Here is a 27,257-nt window from a genome sequence, read left to right on the forward strand (position 1 = left end):
CAAGAGCCATGTTTATGTAAAAACTTAATGTTTAAAAAACATTTAAACACAATTAATTAAAAATCTATGTTGTAACGGAATATTTTGAAATAATGGAATTTTAATCGTTTTAATCTTTTAAAAATTAATTAATGTTTACGAAGTTTCTTTTTCTTGACAATTCAACTGATTATAGTTTTTATTTTTTTTTTTTTTTACACAGTGATCACCACTTATCAAGACCCGGAAGCCACTCAGGGATAAGGGTTATTGCAAGTATGTTACGTTTAGTATATATTAATTCGAAAAAACGCTATTTAAAAAAAAAGAAAAACAATATTAAATTTATATAATTTTTTTAATTGCAACTTCAAGGTAAATGTTTGTTCAATACGTGTATTTAAACTTTTACAAAAATAAATATTTTTTACTTATTTGAACTCTTCTATTTCATAATAGAAATTTCGATCAATTTAAATATATTTTGTTCGAATTCCAAAATGGGGGGGGCGCATTAAAAAATATTTTCCCTCATATATTTTATGGAAACTGCATTTTATTTCTAAAATGGATAAGTATCGAAAATTTCACGAAAATCTGACCATTAGTTGATTTTTGCTAGATTTATTAAACACGGGTATGTTTTCATGTTCGGAATGTCTACTACATGAGAACGTTATTTTAAAGTGCCAATTAAACAAGATTTCGTCTCGCAATCTCATTATTTTCGTTCGCTGAAAAAAATTTTTTTAATTATTACTGGTTTATTTTGCCCTTCTTTTAAATGGTACAAAAGTTATACTTATAATATTAATTTATAATAAAGTTACATTGTGTTACATATAGGGTGGGGTAATTCTGTGGTGAATTTTAGCAGTCCCTAGTGATTTACTAAGTTTATGAAGGACTAGTGGGGGGGGGGGCTTTGCCTGGGCATAAAATACGCTTAAATATTATATTCTAATTTGTTCAGATTTTGTATATATTATAAGAGTCTTGATTTCAAAAGTTAAAAAAAAAAAAAAAGTATTTTGCTAGAATCGAAACTGAACCTATAGCATTCAAATCTGGTAATGTTACACTGTACCAATTTGATACGCATATAAACTGGTTACAAATTAAAAATAAATTAAGATGAATGTACAAAATGTTTAATGATTTTTTTCAATTTTGATCCATTTTTGACCCATTAAAAACAATTTTAACGAGCTAAAAACCCATAAAAGAACGACCCGGAAAAAATCCAAACATTTCAGGCCCCTAGTGCCACTATGCAACTTTTAGTTTTGGAGGAGATAGATTTTGAAAATATGGAGACAGACGGACAGACCGACCGATTGACCGACAGACAGCCGTTTATATATTAGACTAACCAATGAAAGCATTTGTGAATTTTTCGAATCAAATTATAGAAAAATAATTCCTAATTATGATTTATAATTTGAGAGTAAAACAAAATTTAATCCATTTTCTTTTACTTAAATATTTTATATAAGTTCAAGATTGTTTGATTTTCTCCATCAAAAGACCCACAACAATTTATATAGCAATACTATACATCTAGATAAGATTAGATTTAAGCCTTCCAAAATCCATACTAGCATTCTTTTTTGGGTTTTTTCCCCTTTGTTCTCTTTAAACAAGCTATAATTTCACTCAAGCATAAGAGGCTCTTGTGATAGCGGCCAGATTTATAGGAGGCAATCCTCATCAAGATGTTCAACTTACAATTAAATTTCTGAGTGTTAGTATGGTCAAGTAAATAGGAATTTAAGAGATAAACTAGTTAGAATAGAAAATCCTATGGCACCAATTGTATGTGTTGTAACAAGTAAACATATTGCTTAACAACCAGTTCTAAGTGACAGTCTTTTGAATGATGAAGGTTCAATCCTTACAAGTACTAATAAGTAAGAATAGCACAAAAATTAACACTTTTACTCAATTATGGCTGACGTAATATCAAATAAAGAGTACAGTTGAAAATTCCGTACAAGTTCTCAAGTTCAGCTAGAATATTATAAAAGATGCAAAGGTTGGAGGTTATATCATTTGAAATGTGTATAACAATGGAGATGAGAATAGCAGTCTGAATAATCCAAATGATAAAATGTTAATACAGTAAAACCCCGATATACGGTGGCCCTAGAATACATTTTTTTCAGGCTACGTTGTGGAATATGTTTTTCTAGCCCCTGGATACGATATTTTCCCCACCTTACGGTGTCATTCATAATGTTATTTTATTATATACATGTGTATTATATACTGTAGTGTATTTTGTTACTAATTTTTAATGCCGTATCCCAGGGTTCTACTGTAGCAGTTAAATTTGAATATTCTAACACAAGAATGATTTTTTTTCGGGGGAAAAAAAAGTGAACAAAGATTGTTTTTCTTTTATTAAAATTGATTCAAACAAACCAGAATATTAATAATGTATAACATTTGGCTTTCTTGAAAAATTTTAATATTCATTCATAACTAAAAAGTGCTACTTTATTTCTTACTTCTTATAACTTTTGAATAGGCTTATTCAATCCAAAAAAACAAATAAAAAAAATTATAATCCTGAGAAATGTTTATAAGTTTCAAATAGACCTTTCTATGATTTTCAAATTCATATTTTCTAAGTTTCCAATGGCTATAAACTTTTGAACAAACATTCATATTTTATAATTGAACACTGAAACAAAGTATAACAAATACACAATTAAATTCTTAATGGTTTCAATTTAATGTAATTTTTTTCTTATTTTATTTCTAACGATAAAAGAAAACTATTTTCAAAAATTGAAAAATATTTTGGATGTAAATTAGTAACCATGCTAAAAAGTTCCATGTAAAAAGTGACCAAATAACTAATTTTGTGATTGAAAATAGAAATTGAAAATTAGTTGCTTTTAAAATAATCATTGTAAAACGTGAGATTAAAAATTTGACTGCTAAATACCAATATGTAAATTAGACAGGTGGCTGTTAATGTGTTTATACACACAATAGAAAGACGGGTGTGAGAGGAGGGATCATGTCCCATCTGCGTGAATGAAGTAAATTTAGTATGCTTATTACTTAATGGAACATTATGACAAAAAAAGTTCTAAACAAGGGAAACAATAAATCTTTTACAATGCAATGAAATTATAGTAAGGAGATGAGAAATGAATAAAAGAGAAAAAGAAGGAAACCATGAATGGAAACCAACAAAGGAGGAGTTGAAGAAGGCAGTACAATAAAAAAGAAGAGTGCTCTCTCCTCAAACAATAAAAACCATAATGTCTTCATGGGTTACTTTTTGCTTTGTAGTGGACACTTAGAGTCTACTTTAAATAGTACTTTTATAATACTCCCCCCAACCATTTCTTGCTTCCTCTGTCAAAAAAAAAAAAAAAGACACACACAACTTAAAATTCATATTTGCATACAATTTTCTTATAAAATGCTAAAAATAAATCATAGTTAAGAACATTTCCTTATAAAAACATGCCCATCTCCATAGTTGAATTAAATTTTGGAAGTATAGACTTTTTAAGAGGGTTTTAAAAATGATATTCCTAAACTACTCATCTATTATACAAAGGACAGTTGTCTGTGTTTGTATGTTCAGCTATTAAAAAAATACAAAAAAGTTGGTATGTTTTGTTTTTAATCAGTGTAACCCTGGAAAGATATTTAAAATTTATAGAAAAAAAAAATTCATTCTTCAGTTGCCAAATAACCATTTATATCGTTTAACTAATAAGGAGACCCAACGTTGTCTGGGATTGAATGAGGATCAAAAGGTTATATCCCCCTCATACTTTGTTATTGAAATCAATGAAATCGCCCATTTTTTAATCAAATCGATAGATTACTAGCTCTGGTTAGGGATCATCCCAAGTATACTGGAAGGAAGCTTCACATGCCTCCCTCCACAGTCCACAATACATTGTAGTCTACATTGCACTGTAGAGAGTCTACTGTTGATTTTATGAAATTATTTGTAAATAATGGCTTCACTTAAAGTTTAAAATACAGAAGTCAAGTATCATGGTTCAATTCATTTAAAACGTGCTCCCATCAAAGAATCCATGGTTGATTTTATAGGCTGTGCACCTTTCTGCTTGTGCAGTGATAAAACTTCTCAAATGCAATTGTAATGTTAAGTTGTATCAAAGCGCTAACTTTGGTCAAAATCAAACTTTCTTCTTTAATTGGATTTTTTGATTATCTGTTTTCAATAATTATCAGACACATGCCGATACAAAACCTACATAAGAACACTTCCAAACACATCTAGTACCTTCATGTGAAATTTCAAAAAATCGTCCCAGCAGTTTCCAAGTCCATAGGGAACAAACTCGCTCATTCACAAAGTTCATTCTATATAATAGAGATATCAAGAATTTTTTTTTTTTTTAATTTTATATAATAGAGATATCAAAAATTAAAAAAAAAAAATTCTATATAATAGAGATATCAAGAATTAAAAAAAAATTTTCTTCCGGTGGTGGGAGAGGGGAAGAAAATTAACACTAACCTCTAGTTTATTTTTTTTTTTTTTTAGCCTAAAGCAAGGCTGGGTAAGCATGCTAGTGTATTATATAAATATAGTGTATCAATATATATATTATATAGTATACGTGTCTATGTTTTATGTTTGTCTAATTAAAAGTCGAAAACTACAAAACAAAAGCCCACAAAGTTGGTATATTCTTGACCAGCATTACTCTGAAAGAATAATATCTCAACTTTGGAAAAAATTATTCACTCTCTGAGGGTCAACTGGATCAGGTTTCATCAGGGTTGGTTTTTCAGTATTATTATGTCCTAATTTAGAAAGAAAATGCAAACTTATTCCTCAAGGAATCTATTATATAAAGGAGAGTCTTCTATGCGTCCAACTAGAGAGAGAGGAATGGGCTGGGTGGGGGAGAAAAAAGGGATTGAAGAGAGGGGGAATAAACGAGTGGGAGAAAGAAGAAAATGAAGAGTGGTAGAGAGATGGAAGTTTTAACAAATGTTTTATCTTGGGCAACATCGGGTAACCATGCTAGTTTTTATATAAATAATATAAATAATTTGTTTAAAAAAAAAAAAAAAACGTTTATCATTCTTGCCTTTATGTCTTCTGAATTTGCTCTTATTTATGCTCATTCTTAACAGCATAAATTAAAATGTTGAAAGTTTTTTAACATTCAAATAATCGCCTGTGCACCAAATGGATTTTGTGGTGTGAAACAAAAATGTGAAAATACAATTCTTAAATTTTCTTATTATCTTGGACATATTTTTTTAAGAGAATTTTTTTATCTGAACTTTGTTATATTAAATATGTTCATTTACAATAAGCATTTTAACGAAAAAGGAGTTCGTTGTTTTAGTTTAATGTCTGAATAATGCTTGATAAAATTATTCATTGAGTTTGAAGCAAATTGAATTTCAAAAGTTAGTAGCAGGTTTCAAATAATTTCCAAACTATAAACTGAATGAAATAAAACCAAAAAAATGAAAAGTTAAATGAAGGTTTATAAACCTGAGAATACATAAAGGTGAATGAAATTTCAAACAGACTTTAACTATGTTCATTGAAAGATATGCAACTAGAAAAGAGTTGAATAAAATTCTATAGAAATATAAAGCATCGATTGCACTCATTTAGAAAATTCAAACTATTTTTAATTATCAAATTTCTATTTACAATGTTAATCTATAATTAATAAACTTGATTAAATATTTTTAGATGTTCATATAAAAATACTAACATAAGTGTATTTTTGTTCATATTTCATTTTACTAGAACAAATACAATAATTCAAGAAATATCTTTTATAGATGGAGTCAAAAGTTTATCAGGTTTGAATATTTGGTAAATTTGAAAATGGAAGAGTATAATACTTGTGTACAACTTATTTACAATTAAATTAGACTAACTTTCTAAATGCAATTCCATTCATAAGACACTTAAAAATCAATAAAACAAGTTATTTGATAGAGTAAGACGATCAGGCAACATTTGTAGCAAGTTGTGTCACTTGAGAAGAAAATATTGACTGTCACAGGATAATTGTAAATGGAGTTGTTTGAAAATTGAGATTTTTCTTTTTTTTAAGACAATATTTTACTCCAAGATGAGTATTGGGGTGGTATCAATAATTTTCAGGTAAATAAGCAATTGTTTGGGTTTGACATGAGGATTTGAAAATGATGTATGGAGTAGTTGAAAACTATAATGGAAGCATTTACTTAGAGGTAAAGAGTCAGATTCATGAATTTTTGCAAGAATTAAGATTTCGTATCAGAACTTTTAAAACCAACTCTGGAGCTAATTTTTTTAAGTCGATTCTCCATCTCTAGGGAAACAGTTGGAAATGTTTACACAACAAATTCAGGAGTGCTTTTATTTTCCAGTTTATTCTCTTATCTAAATTCTTTTTTTTTTTTTTTTTTTTTGCTTTAAATTATGCCAAGTAGTTAACATTGTTAAAAAAAAAAAAAATGAAAACCGATACAAATGCAATATAAATTGCTTTAACAAAATGTACATGTAAGATATTTTATAGACCTACAAATTTAAAAAGCGTAAATTTTATACTGATGAAACTATTGCTTATTCATTTTCATAAAAACTTTTTCAAGATAAATTAAAAACATTTCTGGTGGAAATAAAAGTCAAATAATTCTTCATAATTATGTTTCATTTTTATGTTTTGTAGGAGAATCATTACTGAAGAGTCACAATTAAAAGATAATTCTTCCTGGGATATTTAAAAGAAATATAACCGAAAAAAATACCAATATTTCACAAAATATTAAACTCCAATATTTATAAAAAACAAAACTATATTTTTACTTTCTATGTGGATTTTTTTAAATGTTTCAAAACTTGTTTAAATTTGAAAATAATATTTAAACAATTTGCAGAGGAAAATATATTTCAAAACATTCAAGTTGTAATTTATTTGATAACAGATATAATAGCAAAGGATTTAAACTCACCAATCCAACATTTAACTTTGTATAACTTAGTTGATAAGTAATTTTTTTTTTTAATGATGATTGAAGGAAAATGTTAAAAAGAATCTAATTTTTAATTACAATAAAAAAAATCTCATAAAAAAAGGTACAAATTACTTTTTCAGTTTATATGTGTGGGATTTTTTTTTCTAGGCAAGTTAATCATAAATGAAGTGCACACAACTGGTATTAATTTTATGTTGGTAAAAACTTTTAGACTGGTTGCAAAGAAAAAATTCTCATTGTAAACATTGGTATGAAATATTCAAGTTATTTTTACAAAATATTTTCTTTCAAATATATATCACAGTTGTAATGTGAATGGTTAACTTAAAATAAACTTTTATAGGAATTTCTAAAATATTAAACAAGTTTTAGAGCTATTTTGATTGGGAATTTTCTTGTGTAACGTTCATAGAACGAAAAAAAAAAAAAAAAAAAACTAAATTTGTAAACAGAAAAATATTATGAATTGGATTGAGACTATTGTTCTCATCTTTATTATTCTCACATTTCAGCTGATGTAACTTTTCATCTTCAAGTGCATTACTGAACTTAGAAAACTTAAAATGGACCCATGACACAATGGATGAAGCACTAAGTAATAATCAGTTCTAAGTTAAAGGTTCAATCCTTGGCACAGGTGATATTAATACAATTAGGAACTATTAAAAACTTCTGCTCGATCATGGCTGGCAGAATGAGAGCAATCAACCCTGTGGATTAAATAAAGAGTTCACTTTGAAATTCCATACAGATTTCAGAGTTCGACAAGGATTTCAGAGTTCGACATGGTTGGGAGTTACATTTGCTAAAACATGCAAATAACATCCAAGTAGTTTGAATAATCCAAATTATCAATCCTCATCTCAAAAGTTCTGAAACAAGAAAAATATTAGATGAATACATCGAGATTCATAAAGATGAAGTGAAAATAGTACATAATTCGCAATAGAAATTCCATCAAAACAATAGAGATAACGGAAGAAACGCATTAGATGGAGAATTAGTTTTCAGAATATGTAAACAAAAGAATGTTCATTATTAAAAACAAGTTTAGAAAGTGAATGAATAGAAACTAATATGGCTGTAGACATAAGTGTGCCACTTAGAGGCAGAGGAGGACAAGGTCTACAATCAGAAAAACACTAAAGTCGGTTGTACTTGAACAGGAACAACACTTGACCCACACCAAGTGACTGACCATTACGAGATTAAAAATAAAAATTGCCAGTAGAAAGAGAAAAGTATACTTTTCTCAGGAGGATAGAAATTTATAGAAATCTTTTTTAGCAATTCAAATATGAAAAGTAAAGACTCATCAATTATAGTATAGCGTGTGTGGATTTTGATATTTTATAACAACCAATTTCAGAAATAGGTATAAAAAAAAATCCCCAAATTAGTTTGATTTTCTAGCAACTAATGATCCATTGGTTATTATAGATGACAATCAAAAAAAATTGTCCGTTTGGATTGACCGAAAACATTAGAAAAAAAAAAAAAATGCCAAGTTTAATAACATTTTTTTAAAATTTATTTTAATTAAAAATAACATTTTTATAAAAGTAAGGAAGAGGATATAACAGTGAAATGAAGAAGGAAGAGAAGAGGAAAAGAGAGGGGAGGCCACATAAAATTTTTTGTATTGTCTCAGAAACAATTGTACACTGATTATTGATGTGGAGTTCTTGACACCTAAATGAACGACTTTTTCCATAAATCATTTTACCATTTGCTTATATATATATATATATATATATATATATATATATATATATATAGAGAGAGAGAGAGAGACGATTCATAATTTGGAATTAAAAATCAGTTTCAAAAGGAAAAACAAACAAAATCAACTAGATTGTACAATCGTTTCAGAAACGATGTTCATTTTATTTAAATTGACAATAAATATCAACAATAATTTGACTAAAGTTTTGTCTTTTTAAAAAAAAGTCTTCTCATCAGCAAAAATGGGGGGGGGACAGTGAAAGACACCAAAATAAAACTAGCATTTTAGTCATGTGTAAGGCAGATATTCCTTTTTTATCTCCATTATAAAATCTGTTTCAATTTGAGTCAGTCTATCTTTTGGCAGGCTGTTATATTTTATTCCCTCTTAAAAAAAAAAAAAAAAAAAAATTATATATATATATATATATATATATATATATATATATATATATATATATATATATATATATACACTAGCAGAACCTATGGACCGCCATTGCACGGTGGAAGTATACCCCTACCCCACCCCATCAGTAAAAATAAAATAAAAATTAAAAAAAAAAAAACAATAAAGCTATGGTTGTTAGTAGGAGCCATTGCCAGACCAGTAAAATAGCGGGCACTGGTGCCAGTAGTCAAAATGAATGTACCGTGCTGAAGTAACAACGTTAGTATCTATAAACCCATTTTTAACATGGGGATTTGATTATATGCTGTCTGTGATTATTCTGTGCTTTCACCTAACGTGTCAAATAAAAGTAGGGTAGTGTTGCTTATTAGATAGCAGTTGTTACCGTCCACCTGTAATTTATAATGAAAATAAAAGAATGAACTAAAATTAAAAATTAATTATAACTCAGTGCATTTATTCCGGAGGGAACATTGTGTCACGAGGAAAAGAAACCACCAAAAAACACTGCAGCGGACCTGAACAAGGATTCCTGTAGCCTTTAAATTTATCCTTTTAACTTTTCCATAATTTTTTCCAGCAATTATCGAGTACAGGCTTAATTTTCAGATTAAAAAAGAAATTCAAAGTAGTATTTTTAATGACTGTAATAGTCAGGAATCAATTTCTTGCTATGACAGTTGTTAATGCTGCCCTTAGCCGTTAAATGTTTCCTTTTTCTATTGGTAAGGTGCAGACAATTTTTTCCAAGGAAATCTAAGCATGTAATCTATAAGCACTATAGATTTGCAAAAAATTGAAAAAGAAAAATTTAAATGCTAGTGGCAGCATTAACAACGGGAGTGGCCAAAAAGTGGGTATTCACTGTAGTGGAATGTTATAATTCCAAATTTAAGCCTGTAAGTGCAAGAAAAATTTACAAATAAATGAAAAACAAAAAAGTAAAGGGTAGGGGCAGTATTGTTTAGGTCCACCAATTCTTGTTGTTTTTAATTATTTTGCAATCTAAAAGTTCAAGGTTCTAATAGGGTAAACGTGTCCAATAACTGACCTTAATTGGGTTGTCAGACTTGACTAAACATGTGAATCCAAATCTTTCAGAAAAAAGGCCAAATTGATAACTATAGCCAGATTTTCACAAACAAAAAAGCCAAATTGAAAAAACTGTGTGCGTAAATATATAAACATTTATGTATTTTATAACTAAGTACCCATCGTTGACTGGGTTCAAAAACAACCTACAGAAAATGGACTCTGATTTATGAAAGTATGATAGGTTATGAAAAGAAAGGGATGTAAAGAGATAGCTTCGAATTTGGGGGTATCAAAACCAAAGCAAAATATGATGAAAGTAAAAATAAAATAGATAAACCCCATAATTTATTATACCATACCTGTTCACACTGAAACACTTATCACAATATTCTGTGGATCTATATTAAAAAACCTTGTTAAACTTTGTGACATATTTCCATTCTATGGTGGTCAGCCACGAACGAACACCCCCATAATTTTATTATACCATATTTCTTCAAACTGAAACATAATTATCAAAGTATACTTATGCAGATAGATATGAAAAGTCTTTATTAAAGTTTGTGCCTATTTCCATTCTTTGGGGGCCAGGCATGAACGCAGACCCCACAATTTTATTATACCATCCCTATTTAAGTTAAAACATACTTATCAAAGTATTCTTATGTACATCTATATCAAAAACACTTGTAAACGTTTTTTTTTAATTTTTAAATTTTTTTTATTTCTATACTTTGTGGACCAGGCACGTACGCAGACCCCACAATTTTAATGAATCATCATTATGCCAGATCAAACATACCGATTCCTGTGTCTTGATACATTTTCTATTATTATATCTGATCAGTTTTCTATAAGTCAACCATATAGGAGCCTATTCATGACCAGAAACACACACAGACGCTCAGCTTTATATTATAGATTATTACTTTTTGTGTGCTTGTGTAGATTGGTGAGGTTTTAAACAAACACATTTCATATATATATATTTATATATTGAAGAGTTTAGCTCCCAAATAATTGTCTTTTTTATCACGATTTGTTCCCTCCCAAAATTTCATATTCTCTACATAGCATTAATAAATATTCAAGGTTCAAAATAGTTAAATTGGTTGTTTCTCACCGCCTTTCACATTCACCTTAATTTGACGACATTTTTAGATTTTCAGGTAATCTAAATGAATAACACATGTAAAATTGTCACTGACAAATAGCCTTGCCATAAGCCAAACAACGCGTGCGTTGTTTAACTGGCTGTCGGAAAGTATAACATTACATAAAAACTATTTGTTGCCGAAAATTTTACATGTGATACTCATTATCATAATACCCGAAAATCTATAAATGTCGTCAAATCGCATGAGAAAGATAAAATAATTGACAAATAAACTCCTATATTTTTATTTGTTATTTCATAGCTCAGCCAATCAGAATGGATGGAGTTTGGCAAGGAAGCCTTTATTAGTTATAAATCGGAAATTGGAAAGATTGTTAGGTCTATGCATATATAAGCCAGTTACGGTCGGTGTAATCACAGAATCTGTGGAACATGTAGAATTCATCCCGATGACAACTGGTAGCAGTGGTAGGACTAAATATTTAGGAAAAAAAAAATAGGGACTCCTTCCTATAAAGATGTTGCGATTGTGATGGTGTTGCTCATAGGATGCAATGTAGTATTTTATTATCACAACTGAATGCGTCTAAAAATGGTGTTCGAAACTACATATAATAGTGGCTATTAGGATAAATATATTGAATTTGTATGCGGCATCTGTTGTTGTAAACCTATGATACTTTGGTTCATAGGGGAATTTCTGCAGTCATTTTATTATAAAAAATTATAGATACTACTGTCGATTTGGACGTAGGAGATCCACCATAACAACTAAATTGTGTAGAAATCTACACAGATGATTTATTTATCCACACTTTTTGATACAACTGCAATGGCTTCCCCTAGGCAGAACAGACAGCTTTTTAAAAAGTTTTCCTTCTCTAAGATGTATATCTTAATGAAGACTGAGGGTGCATCTCTCCCAGCGAATTATGATACCAGTCTGAAAATTTCTACCTTCTGACATAGTACATACATAAACTAGCATTACCAAATGGTCATCCATCTCATACTGTCCTAATCAGGCTCATTATTGCTTAACTTTGGTGATTCAGAGGTGAATAGGGGCTACCTGTGAATTTAATATTCACTTGACACTTCCTTTGAAGGAAGCTTTGAAGGAAGGAGTAAATGTCATACAACTTCAGCGATCTGGCAAGAACCAATGTGTCAATATGATTATAATCTATATATATAAAAGCAAAAATGTATGTATGTATGTATGTACGCTTTTCCTCAATGTCCACAAAAGGCTTCTTTCAGAGAAGCACTCGCTCACTTCACAACTTCTTAAAACTTTTCATATCATCTATAAATTGTAATATCTCACACTTAACCACGGAGCTCGCCTGTCTATTTAATTTTATTGACTTTCAAACGTTAATTATTCCACATTTCCCGCATCGGCACGCGTTACATTCGGTTTTCGGTATAAACAAAAAGCGAAACTCGACTAATTACTGGCCGAAGGCCAGTGGTCTCTAGAGAGCTAAGTAACGTTTGATCAATGTCACTTCGTCATATCAAACGATAGCTTTCATTTCGAGACGAAACGCCTCCCCCCCAATAAACAGGGAGCGGGTTTTTAAAAACAAACAAACCGATTTATTGACCTCATTAAAAACTGTCCCGCACAAAATGCTAACTGCTGAATACCTATCACCGTCACGTCAATCAAAAACGCGCACCTGTTTTTTTTTTTCACACTTTACTATTTTCCAACTGCGCGTCAAGGCTTCGTTTTTTTTTCATGGGCACCTGCTTTTTTCACATTTCGTGTTTTTTTTCACACACACCTACAAACACCCGGGCAACACCGGGTACCCCTCGCTAATTATATATATGAGAAAGATATTTTATATATACAAACATTTCTGGATATATGTGTGCATGTGTGTGTATATATATATATATATATATATATATATATATATATATATATAATTAATGAAGCCTCGACAGGCCAAATATTCAATCAAAAATGAGTATCAACTCAAAACATATCTACAGTGTAACATGTTTTTAGTATAAAATAAATGACCAGAGTGCTCGATTACATACTTAATATATATTTTATTTTAAAAGAACATTATACATTCACTTGATCAATACCGGCATTGAAAGAAAGAAAGAAAGAAAAAAAAAATGATCAATATTTAATTTAGAGCAAGTAACTTAACTACTATTATTATTTATATTGACAGTCATTCAAGAAAAACTGAGTCAGTTTCCACCATTCATATTTACCAAATAAATGCTAAATTATTTTCAATGGTTGACTTCACCATATTTCCAGCCACTCACGATTTTTCTAACAAAGACGGTAGCTCATAGAACCAGTGATTCCCACCAAGACAGATTCCACCAGGTGTCTTCCCAGCCATGTTTTCACTGCTTTTGCCAGTGTTGAACAGAATCTAGTTCCACAGATTGGAGATTCATTAGCAAGATATGAGAGGACAAAGTCATGCAGATTTTCTAGCTTGCATGCATCTATAGTTGGAAGAGCATATTCTCAGGATTCAATGAAGGCAATAATAGTCAAACACAAATAGTCAGTGGACTAGTTACATTCCAGCATTATAGAGCAGTATGGTGAAAAAACACAATTTAGCAGAAAGCGAATGCAATATAATCTATAAAACTATAGGTTCTTATTTAAAATTTAATTTAGTTAAAAAAAAAAAATTATGGACATACCTGTTACGGAATGAAGATGTCATTATAAAAAAATCAAATTAATTACCTAACTTTTTTTTTCTACATAGATCATTTCTAGCGATTTTAGAGGTAAATTGTATCCATTAGAAAGTTGATTTTGATCTCCATAGTTCAAATTGAGTTGTCTCTCCTTTATTTTTTAAATATGGCGGATCAAAAAATAGAGTCTTGCTTCGTAACAAAATTTGATTTTCTTAGTTAAAAAAGAAAGAAAAATAATTGATCAATTTACGTAATTTCTGGAATATGACATCTTCGTTCGATGATGGATATGAACAGCATAAATATTTGTCTGTATTTTTTTATTTAAAGTCGAATTCTAAATAAAAAAAAACTAAAACTTTTTGTTATTTATATTTACACAGTATTTGTAGCATCTTTCACTCCTTATGACATTTACAATGTTCGGATCCCAAAAGCAGGGAGAACATTGCAACAATTTAATTCATTAGTATCAAGTACTTACTGGCACAGACTGGGTTTGGCACACCATGTTAGAATTCTATCAGAGATAGTCCATCATTTTCACTAAATAGCCTGAACAAGGTATACATCCATTTATTCAGTTATGAGTGAAATAATAGCACAGACTACTCAAGCCATAGCAATTAGTCTGGAAGAAAAACTCTAAAATACCACCAACTAGTAAGACTGGATTAAATAATCTTGCAAAAGACAATTCTAAACATGTGTAGATAATTTGCAGTGGAAATTATGAACAAAAAGCGTTTAAAAACAGTAGTATTCCTCAATGATCATGACGATAGTGATGATGTTTACAATCAAATGCAACCAAATGATGAATAAAAATAAAAAATCATATATATCTATTATCTTTTGATGTCGTCAATTGGGTGTTAATCTTTTATTCAAATAATATTAGGTTGGTGCAAAAATAATGTTTTTTTTTTAATTGCATGATATAACCTTTATAAGCATTTTTCTAAGTAGATTATATTTGGCTCTTTATAGCATATGCCCTTGATTTGCTGCATCATATTTTGGTTTCCTTACTTTTGTGCTAATCATATATTTAAGGTTTTTATTTGATGTCTAGTCTCAGTGCTGATGATGAGACTTTATTCAAATATAAAAAATTGTGTATTGTCTCAAATGATCGTACACTGATTAGTTGTTAGTGTTGAGTTCTTAGAGTCTAAGTGAATGCTCCACAGATCATTTTACTATTTGCTTTTTATATATATATATATATATATATATATATATATATATATGTGTGTGTGTGGCAATTGTTTGGTAGCCCTGAGGTAGAGGCTCACCAAATGGAGCAAAATGTGGCTTCATAGCTGGGTTTGAATCTCATGGCTGACAGGAATTGTTACCCTACACTGATCATTGCGTAAGCATTGAACACTAGTGTCTGTAGGTATAAATGAATAATTATTATTTAATTATATATATATACTAGCAGTTTAGCCCGGCTTTGCTCGGGCCCTATGTACTGTTCATAACTTTATGTGCATATGCATATATATTAAAAAGTTTGACTCACATCCAGGATACCTACATCTAAAATTTCAAGTGTTTAGACCCAAAATTGGTGGAGGCGTTTGGTAGAGTCTACAAAGGTCAACTCTTTCAACTTTGACCTCTTGGCAGCCAAATTTTTGCCCAAAACTGATTAAAAAGCTTGCTGCATGTCTGAATACCCTTTATGTAAAATTTTAAATGTTTAGACCCAAAATTTGCTGAATAGTTTGCAAAGGTCAAATCTTTTGAACTTTGACCCCTTGGCAGCCAAATTTTCAGCCAAAACCAATTAAAAAGCTTGCCCTATGTCTGAATACACTTTATGTAAAATTTCAAATGTTTAGACAAAAAATTGGCTGATGATTTGATAGAGACCACAGAGGTAAAATTTTTAACATCCGTTTTGGGCTCAAATCAAATTAAAAAGTTTGATCAATGTCCAAGTAACCTACATCTAAAATTTAAAGTATTTAGACTCAAAATTTACAAAGGAGTTTGGTGGAGTTTTCAAAAGGTCAAATCATTGAACTTGACAGCAAAATTTCTGGTTGAAAACCTGATTAAAAAGATTTCCCCAAATTTCAATATCCCTTATGTCAAATCTCGAGTCTGTAGATTGAAAATTGACAATAGTTTGGTAGGGAAATGTACACACAAACACACACAAATAATTTTACTTATATAGATATATGTGTGTGTGTGTGTGTGTGTGTGTGTGTGTGTGTGTGTGCTACAACCGAAACCTCAACAGGTCAAATATTCAATCAAAAATGAGTGTCAACTCAAAACACATCTATAGTTTAACATGTTTTTAGCATAAAAGAAATGAAAAATACGTACGAATATACATTTTATGTTAAAGAACATTATACATTAGTTTGATCATTTATCAATACCAGCAGTTTCACAGAAACAACGAAACTTCAGTCTGCACAGCTAAATGAAACCAGTGTAACAGTCTTTCGGTCGATGCTTATGGCAATCATTGTATTATCAGCTGTTACATTTATAAACAGAGTGCTCAATATTAGTAATAGAGCATATACAGATCAAGTTTGAAAAAATTCAACAACACATGGTGATTCGCACTTCTTTCTCTTTAAAAACTGACTGTCAGTACGCATTGTCAGGTGTCTCAAAACACCATGACTAAATTGATGATTTCTGATATCTCAATTGGAATAAAAAAACTGATCAAATAAGAATTCAACAGAAATAAACTAAAGAATATTTGAATACAATTTTTTTTCAATAGATGACACCTCATCAAGAATGCACTATTTATATATATATTTTTTGGTTTTGAAGGAAGGGGGGAATGTTGGGTTCTTGTCCAGAATTCCCCCTATATTAAGAAAGCAAAACAAAGAAAAATCTGTTTAATATAAATACCTGTGACGAAACAAAAATATTATATTCGAAAAATCAGTTTCCTTTTTAATTAAGAAAATCAAATTTTATGAGAAAAAGAAGAAACGACCATTTTGCACCGCCATCTTGAAAATAATCTCAAGAAACAAATTTAATACATCAAACTTGTGAGATTGTGGTAATGTCTACAAATTCCCATTAATCGTTTAAAAACAATTTTCTTTATTAAAATAACTACTGGATCAATTTACATAATTTTTTAAATATATTTTTGTTTCGTCATAGATACAGACAACAGATTTTTCTTTATTTTTGTTTCTTAATATAGAGGAAATTCTGGACAATCACTGAATGTTGTATTTAATTAGCAATATTTTTTGGGTTTTTTTTTTATATCATGAAATAAATTTTTGGAGAGGCTTTCTTCCTGTTTAGAGAGCTCCTAAATGTATAAACTAAATGAATAAAATCTATTATTCGTAATATTTTCGTAGTAAATTCATGCAGTCAAAAAAGTTCAATAAGGGTGTTGAAATTTGCATTGGCTAGAGAACTTCCGCTGTTGCCATCAAGTTGCTTTTTGTATATATATATATATGTGTGTGTATAAATAAATAAATAAATAAATAAATAAATAAATAAAAGGTGCGCAGTTTCAGTTTCCAGTGATTATTTGGCGTGAAAGGACGTGTAAGAATCATCTTTAATTCAAAGGAAATTTTCCCGCCTTTATCCCCACAGATAGCATTCAAGAAAACTCATGCTTCTGTGGATGAATTTCCTTTATGGGGAGCTTGAAGAAAATACTGTTTCGGCTCAATTTCTGTCATGGACTATAGAAGGCCTTTTCAATCAATTAAAGCAATAAATATAAATCGCTATTCTGCTAAATTCTTGACTTACCTCGGCCAAAGAAGATGGACTACTTGGAAGGCCACTACTAGCCCGAAAGCACACATAGGCGCATCGTTTCTGTAAACACTGAATCGAGAGGTCCATTCACGGTAGGTGCTTTAGTTTTGCGATTTTAGCGTCTTCTAGTGTCTTAACTTTGAATGTTCTTCACAAGGCTCATCCTCGCATATTTAAAAAGGACGAAGAGTGAACAGTAACACCAAGGAAGAAAGATCACAACCAGTAGCTATAACTACAATGTAGACAAAAACATTTTCTGAAAAAATTGAATACACTTTTTCATTTGGAGAGGAATAGGGGATAAAAGTACAGTTTTTCTTTGGTTCATTAATGCAAATAGAGGGTGTCTCAAAAATGTACTCACACTTCAACTTATCAGCATTGTCTAGACAATACTAATCATCAATCTGTGAACATGATTCATCAATTACATTTGTCTTCTGTATTCAAAGCTATTTCATCTCATTATTCTATATTTATAAAGTTCTATCATCATTCAATGTGGGAATATATTTTTACTTTTTTATTTGAGACACTGTAGATCATAAACTTTCACCAACTATTACTTTCTAATTGACAGATTTTATCCTTCAAAATTACTTTTGAATGTAAACAGGTTTCAACAACTACTCCCTCATTATATATTTTTTTTACCTTTATTCACCATGTTACCAATTCGACATAAGGGGTTACTATTTAGGACCATGCTTAGAGGAGAATTATGTAGGGAGTTGAGCAGACAGACGTCTGTTCACATTACACTTAAATTTTTGCATGTTAGTCAGGGAAATAGGAAGGGAATTCCAAAACATGTGAAGATTAAAAAAAAAAAAAAATTGGTAATCAAGGATTTCTTCCTTGTGTGGAAAATTTGAAGGTGATTTAAGCCTTTAAACTTGATTTTATAGAATTTTTGGCTAGAATTAACATTTATTAACAAACGTCGAGTATTGTACGTTTTTGTTTTTTTTTACACCTAAACTATATTAAGACTATTTTTCGACCATCAATATTGTATCAATTAATCCCTTTTTGAAAATTAAAAAATATACAAAGCTTAAAAGTATTTTATTGTTTTCATCAAATTACAGAAAAGGCCATGTGTATTTAGATTGGTACAGATCCAATCCAGATTTTGCACATACAAAGAGCTCGATATCCTTTCAGATTTTTATAATATAGTCATCCACAGTTTCGCTGTATCACAGCTCTTCATTGCAACTAGACTAGCAAGAGCTTCAAACTAGGACCAAAAATTGACTGCCCGGGCGATAGCAGCAGCCGAAATGGTGCCGACTAAGTAGGTAGGTGAAATTACAATAATCATGTTGGAATTTGCATCGTCTGGAACACTCCGCTGTTGCATTTTGAGAGTTACCTTTGGACAATTTTTTCCTTTTTTTTAAATAATGTGTGAAGTGCCAAATAAAGGCAGTTTCAAGTTATGTTTCAATGAGAAAGGACGTGTTACATTCATCTAATTCAAGGGAGCTTTTCTCACCATATTCTCAGAAACTCAGGTTTTCTGTGGAAGAATTTCCATAGTGAGGAGTTTAAATTAATTTCCAGTTGGGGAAAAAAAAAAAAAAAAAAAAATCACTGATATATCTCAATTCCTATCATGGACTTTGAAACAATGCGGCTATACGAATAATCAATATTCTCCTAAATCCTTGATTTGTTTCTGTCAAGAAGGATGGGCTCTTGGTGAGGCAACTACCAGTCCTGAAGACATGCAAGGCGCATCGCTTATGCAACTACAGATTTAATCGAGAATTCCATTTAAAGGTAAGTGTTTGGGCTTTACGAATTTCATTCAGGAGTCTTTCATTTGTGAATTTTCTTCACAATTAACATTGTTCAAATGCTTAAGCGCCATTTGTTTACACAAATAACACTGCATTATATAAGCTAGTGACAGATTGTTATTTCACTCACCAACATGCTAAACCCAAGATAGGGAGCATTTATAATCATTCACAGACATTGTTCTGCTGTATCACAACTCTTCAGTGTAACTAAACTAGCAACTGCCTCAAGCCAGAATTGAAACTCGACCGCCTCTATGTGTGGGTGTGTAAAATTTTTCTGGTATTTAGTTTATTATTTAGACAAGATTAAGGAATGGAAAGCGTGTAAAATCCAAATCCAAGAAAAAGTCACTTTTGAAAGAATTCAAAACGATATACAAGATTGACGCGAATTAAGGCAACGTTTTCTTAAAAAAAAAAAAAAATAATAAAAAAATAAAAAAAAAATCTTTGAAAAAAACGCAAAGAATTATTCAGATGCAATATTTTAGTTTAAAATATCACTACGGAAATTCTTAACAATACTGTTAATGGGGATTTTAAGAAATATTAAGGGAAATATAATTTCATAAAAAAAGTAAAGTTAGCTAATACATTTAAAAGAAAAATAATATGAAACTTGAATGGTTCCAACCTGTAATATTTAAGTGTTGCTTATAGGCTTATAAAATATAAATAAAGTTGGGCATTTATTAGTATAATATAGTAAACCAAAAAGTTGTTAACCCATGTGACATCTGTTATATATAACAAATGTCACGGTGATATTTATTGGGTGGATTTCTTATCAGTAATTCTTTTTCGAAACTTTAAAGATGACCGTCTCGTGTCCACCCTGTTGTCGTTCTAACTCAGCACTATTTGTGCTTCAAACTTAAACGCTTTAAAAAAAACTTATCTAGGTAGGGAGAAGAGTAACTTATCTTGCCTTTGGTAACATTTGTTATATATTTGTTTTTTTGGCCACGTTTGTTGTCAATACTAATAAATTACCTATAAAGTCAAATCAACAGCTGATAAAAGCAAGATTTCATATTACAGAAAAGGTCACAGTGCTTGTACAGATAAAGTCATATGGCGGACAATATTGGTTCTGTTAATGTGGTAACGAGTCACAATTGCCGAAAAAGGCAACCATACAAAACGGAGAAAAGCCACTGATTCTAATTGTTTTAACCAGTTTTCTTATATTTTTTTTTTTTTTTGTAATTAGTAACAGGTATAATTTTTATTTATTTATTTATTTTTTTTTTTTTACATTTTTGTAATTTCTGGCAATTAAATGTTACAAAACAAAAACAGCAACTAATTAGGTTACAAGAATGTGGAAGTGGAAGGTGAGGTGCGGTGGTAAACGGGGATATTTGTCCGACAACATACTTGACCGAATTTACGTGGCGAACCAACTCCCTTCGTCTCCTTTTATTCTCAGAGATTGTTTTCCAAAAAATAAATAAAATGCAATAACAATTAAAACAAAAATTGATTGCAATTTAATATGTACGAATTATAAAAAAAATAAATGAGTTTTCTTTTTCGGGCATTTGCAGTATAGACAAAACAAAAAGTGGTTAAAAAATAAATATCGGTTCTTATTTAGAATTCGACTTGATTAAAAAAATAAAAATACGGAAAAATCTTTAATGTACATATTCGTCATGGAACGAAGACGTCATACTCCAAAAATTACATAAATCAATCAAATAGTTTTCTTTTTATATAGAAAATCTTTTTTTTAACGATTTATAGCAATTTTAAGAATAAATTTATTACAAGGCTGATGTTGATCTCCGAGTCGAATTGTTTCTCCCTTATTTAAAAATTAAAAAAATAGCGTTTCGTTTCGAAAGAAATTTTATTTTCTCAGTTAAAAAAAACTTGATCAATTTACATGATTTTTGGAATATGACATCTTCGTTCTGTGACTGGTATGTACATCATAAATATTTGTCTGTATTTTCTGTAGTCTTGTTTAATCAAATCCAATTCTAAATGAGAATTCAATTACCGAAGGCATATTAAGTTACTTAGTCCTACCTGGATAAGGTTTTGTGTTTTAACTTATTTGGGAGCGTTTATTTAGTTGAAAACATCGGCACCACTGGTGCCGATGTTTAAGTTAGAATTGTTTAAATAGCCGACATGAGCCGGAGCCGGTCATCTGGGAAGTGCCGATAACTGCTCAAAAATCGAAAATTAAAATATTGGTAGAAATTCATCCAGTAGTAAATACCACAGTAACATTAGTTATATTTGTTTTTAGATTAGTTTTTCGTTTCCTTGTCTATTCTGTAATATGATCTCGTTTACTTTTCCAACAATGCCGTTTTCAGTTTGTGTGGTTGGCTTTGAAGTGTTGTTTGTGACTAGTTCGTGGATTTTACTCGCCATTGGTTCCACAAGCACCACAGTCACAAATGATTCGGACAGATTTTTATAAAGTGCACAAGGAATATCTTATTTTCAACGTACACAATTTAATAGGTGTTCATAAAAAATTCAATCTTAAAGCATTTTTTTCTTTTTAACAAAATATTTAGCAGTTAGAAATTTCTGAAATTGGTGCTTGTTAAAATAGAGTCGACGAATCGATTTTTTAAACATGCGGTTTTAAGCAAAAATAACTACTTAATTGTCATGTATAAAATATTAATATATCCTATATTACGAACATTACAAGTGCTATTGTTTTTTTTTTTTTTTTTTTTTTTTTTTAAACTATCGCTATGGTAAAAAAAAAAAAAAATCAGCCATTAAAGTGGCGAAAAAAAAAAGATGTCCCCTATATTCACAATCTTCAATGTGTTTACATTTACGAAAAATGACCCCCACCCCCATCCCAATTTTCCGCAAAAATTACTTTTAATTGTAAATAATTTTCTACTCGGTGAATTTTCATAAGTTTTGAATATATTACTATTTTCGACATAAGTATTGTTTTTTGCTAAAAATCACATATTTAAAAAAAAATCGACTTGTGGACTATCTTAGCAAGCATCCTGAAATCATGCCAAATCTGTTTCCATTGAAATCTTCCTTTAAAGATTTATTTCAATATTTATTTGGTTCAAATTTTAACGAAAATAAAAACTTTGGGCAACAAAACGATAAAGTGGTTAATATAAACTAATATATTTACTAAAAAAATTTCTTCCTATTTGAAGTTTTTCGTATTTTAATTTATTTTAAATAATTTTAGTTTGAAAAAAGTAGTGTCGAGTGTTACGTTAGAGCAAGAATAAAATGACGGAGAGTCATCTTTGAAGTCTCGATAATAGCTCAAAACTCGAAAATTAAATAAATGTACGTTTGGTGTCTTATGTGAAAGATCGTATACAAGTTGATAAATACGGTTCTTACTAGAATAATGGCGCGGTTGAGAAATGTCATTTATGTTTTTTTTTGTTTTTTATTTTGCTTCAGTCAAAGTTCTCAGAAACCAAGGGGCTCCTTTCCTGGGGCTAACACATAATCTTTATGAGACACATAGATATTCGAATATTCCATTAAAGTTCTTTACCTTTCAAACACAGAGTTAATAAAGTTGAGAACATAATTTTCCTCTCTCCAATCGGCCATTTTAATGTTATTTCTTGGGATCTCTTGGTTTTACTCTTCCAGGACAAGAATTCATCTTGTCTGGTGGAGTAACCAGATGCATACTGTTACTTGAAGTGACATCACTTGGAGAAGGTGCAGGTGCACCTGCACCACTGAACCATTCCTCGTATAAACCAATGTGGGTTGACCATAGCAAGATCTTATTTGGGCCGTGAATAGTGTGTGATTTTGAATATTTACTCAGGGTTTACTTGTAGGGAAAAGTATTCTCATGCCAGGTAGTCCTGACAAACCCCTGTATAGTGCGACCTTAGACACTCGAGGAGAGCGTCTAGTAAGCATTCAACAAAAATCATAAAACTTGAACTTTGCTAATAAACTTAAATTCCATCCAATTCTCTTAGTTTCTGTGTGCACCAAATTTAAACTTAAAAAATCACTTTCCTATATATTATTATCATTAATTTATTATTCAATAAAAATTTCCTCCAGTTATTTTTTCGGTGCTAGTGCACTCACTTATTGATCCGCGCTATTTTTTAATAGTATTTTCAAGTTTAATTAAAGTTTTATGATATCTGCTTTTATTAAATTGTAAGGTTAAAGGACAGAATAGCTACAAAACACCTCCCCATGTTAAGAATGGCTTCGAAATAACGTTATTATTTCAGCACCGATCAATAAGTGGCAAAGTGCACTAGTACCATATTTCGGGGTCGTAAAATTTTTTTAAAAGTATTTTAATGGTGGATGCTATGACGAACTACAAGCCCTCGTACCCCCTCGACGAAAATACCCCCGACAAACAGCGAAGTCCCGCCCCTATACAGTTGAGATCCTAGATGTAAGAAAGCCTTTTACTCTAATAGTTTCTTCCCCAGAACTGCAAAATCAAGTTCCACCCGTGTTTTGTCAGCTGATTGTGGTGCTTCTTCTTCACGATGAATTCCTGGAAAAATCACTTTTGATTAATGTTCAGTTTTAAAATATTCTGTTATTCTGAAAAACAGCCAAATTACATTGCATATCTTAAAACTGGTAATCATTAATTGAAAATGGCTTTTCCAGGACATTCATCGTGAAGCACAACGATCAGTTGACAAAAAAAATGTAATCAAAGACGGACGGAAACTAATTTTAGCCATTACTTCTCGAGAGCGCGCCACGCGCCACTATTCTACAAAAGAAATGAACATGAAATGAAAAAGAAACCTGATAAACTGAGAGTCCGGATGAAGAGGGTGACACGACAGAATAATATTAAAAATCGAAAACTTACACAGAGCAAGACGGATGATGAGATCGCCCTACCTTCAGAAAAGAAAAAAGCGTGAGCCACTGAGCCATACCATCTCATCCCCATCAAGACCAGCGTTGGTCATCCCATCCCAACCCCACATCATCAAAACCAGCATGGTCTACATGCACTCCCCCTTTCTCAAGTACGGCCACAAGGATAACAACTCCGAATTTAAAAAAAAAATGTTTTAGGGGGTAAGATTTCACTCCAACATGTAACTATTTAAAAATGTTCAATTTATCCAGAATTTCTTCCACATGATATACCAGCTGTTCGAACACATTTATTATCAAGGTTTGTGGCCAGGCATTCCACGACGAATTAAACACGAACATAACTTACAAACACTGAAAGCTGAAATCATTCACATAAGATGTGAATACAATAATTAAAAAATGGTTCTTTTAAAAACAAAAAACAGAAAAATCTTTGATGTACGTACTCGTCACGGAACGAAGAGGTCATATTTAAAAAATCACGTAAATTGATGAAGTTATAATATATATAGTTTAAACGATTTTTAGCGAAATTGTTTTCATTATAAAGTTGATTTTGATATGTCGAATCGAGTCGTCTCCCCTTATTTATAAAAAAATGGCGGATCAAAAAATAGAGTCATTTCATTTTAAAATTTGGTTTTCTTGGTTCCAAAAAACTACTTATCAATTTACGTAATTTTTGGAGTATGACATTTTTGCTCAGTGAAGACTGAAGAGTACGTACATCATAAAGATTTATTTGTATTTTCTGTAGTTTTTTAAAGTCGAATTCTCAATAAAAACAAAAACAACTTTTTCCGGTAATAATCAAGTTATAACTTTTTACTTCCAAATAATATTAAAAAGAAATATATATTCGCCACCAGAGAAACAAAAAAAAATGGTTTCTAGTTTTTAATAGTTGTCATTTCTGACAAAATATCACTTGCAAAAAAAAATAAATAATACCTAACTGGCTGTGGCTGCCTATATTTAATTTCTAATATTTAGAATTTTTTACATGAGAATAAATTGGCTATTCGGATTTTAGTCAAATTTTAACCGATGTAATCTCCGACCTTCTTGGATCCTAACTTGTGTTTCCTTTGTTCATTAACTTCTAGGATTTGCCAGATCGATCTCCTCACCATAACTAATATATAACAAATGACAAAAGTCTATATACAAGATGTTGGCCATCTTACAATTTATTCCTTTAAGTACTTTGACATGCACAAGGAGTGGCAAAATAGATTCATTGATTGATAATTAAATTAATGATTTTGCGCTACGAAACAGGTACTGTCAAGAATTGTACATAGAGGAATAAATTGTAAGATAGTCAACATCTTGAAATTTGAAATATAGACTTGCCATTTATTTGTTATAGGTTTTGTAATTACATTGAGCTTCATAAATTAAAGGATTGGTATAAATAAAAGGTGAAATATAACCATACTTCCTCACACATACACACACTCCGAGATAAGTTTTGTTTTTATTCGATTTGATTTATAAAAAAAAAAATTAGTATACTTATGCAGAGAGGGTACAGTGTTGAAATAGTATTAGAAACCCATTCTTAACATGATAGTATTTGTAACTACTTTGTACTTTAACTTTCACCTAACAATTTGATAAACAAAAAATACGGCAAAACTTGAATTTAATTTGCAAATACTATCAAATAAATAACATGGTACTTTATTAAGGATTGAAACAGGATAACACAAGAGTCGGTGTTGATTTCCGAGAAACGTCAGATACGCCTCGAAGAAATTAAAATCTCTAAATTTACCTAAATGTAATGACATTTTATTTCCACACAATCAATACTGAATAGACCCAAAATTTTAATGTTTAAAAAAAAAGGGGGGTATATAATGCTATGGATTGTGAGCGGAAAAAGAGTCCCCCCCCCCCATTAAAACTCGGGTCTTCCTGCTAGTGTATAGTTTATAGATATTAAAAAATAAATAAGGATTGTCGTTGAATAATAAAGAAAAATTAATCAATTGAAAAGAAAAAATATTTGTATCATTAATGCAAAGATCACAATAGTTTCAGAAATTCTTTTCTTTCTTTTGAATCGAGAGAAGGATATAATTCAACATAAATAGCAAATAAATAATCTAGGAAAAAACAAAAAAAAATCAATTTTAGAGGAAAACTAGCATCGCATCATACCAGATCCATTCATGACATTTTTTTTGTTTCTTTCTTTCGGGGTAGGAGGGTGTTGTATTCACAAATTCCTATAAATACGAAAATCGTCACCAAAAAAGCAACAGATTTTCTCGTCGTCCACACCTGTTTCGCCCTCTACGTTTCATTTTTCCTTCTTTTTGTGTGACTTCTTGGCGATATCGACTTGATACACATCGAAATAATATCGCACAACGCACAACACACGCACACCAGTATTATCATTATTTCTATGGAGTTTTAGAAGAAGAAGAAATGCTCATCTCATGTCTTAGAAACCCAACTATTATTAGCTCGACTTCCGAAATGCGAAAAACCACACATATGCTACATTTACGAATGATGACAGTAGTGATGAAGAGGAGAGAGCGATCCGTCCATCAACAGAACCAACACTACTCACCAAGCATAGTAACACTAGTAGCATCCACCCACCCTAATATATATATATATATATATATATATATATATATATATATATATATATTCCCTGTTTATTATCACTTCAAAAATGTTCAATAAAACCGTTAGGCCGTGGTTAGAGAAATTGATTATATATTTTTGTTTCAATATTTATTTACTTTAGCAATGCTCAATGAGTAAAGGCAAGTACTAGTAATCATAGTAAACTGTA

The 27,257-nt window shown here is 30.4% G+C and overlaps 1 protein-coding gene across 25 annotated transcripts in view; it reads right to left on the reverse strand.

Annotated features, from left to right (window-relative positions):
* Positions 1-27,257, reverse strand: part of LOC145277800 (neurofibromin-like) — a 345,586-nt gene that overhangs the window by 317,439 nt on the left and 890 nt on the right. The window lies entirely within an intron of this gene.

Source organism: Euprymna scolopes, chromosome 1, assembly GCF_053919585.1.
Source record: "Euprymna scolopes isolate OS-2025 chromosome 1, ASM5391958v1, whole genome shotgun sequence".
NCBI lineage: Eukaryota > Metazoa > Mollusca > Cephalopoda > Sepiida > Sepiolidae > Euprymna > Euprymna scolopes.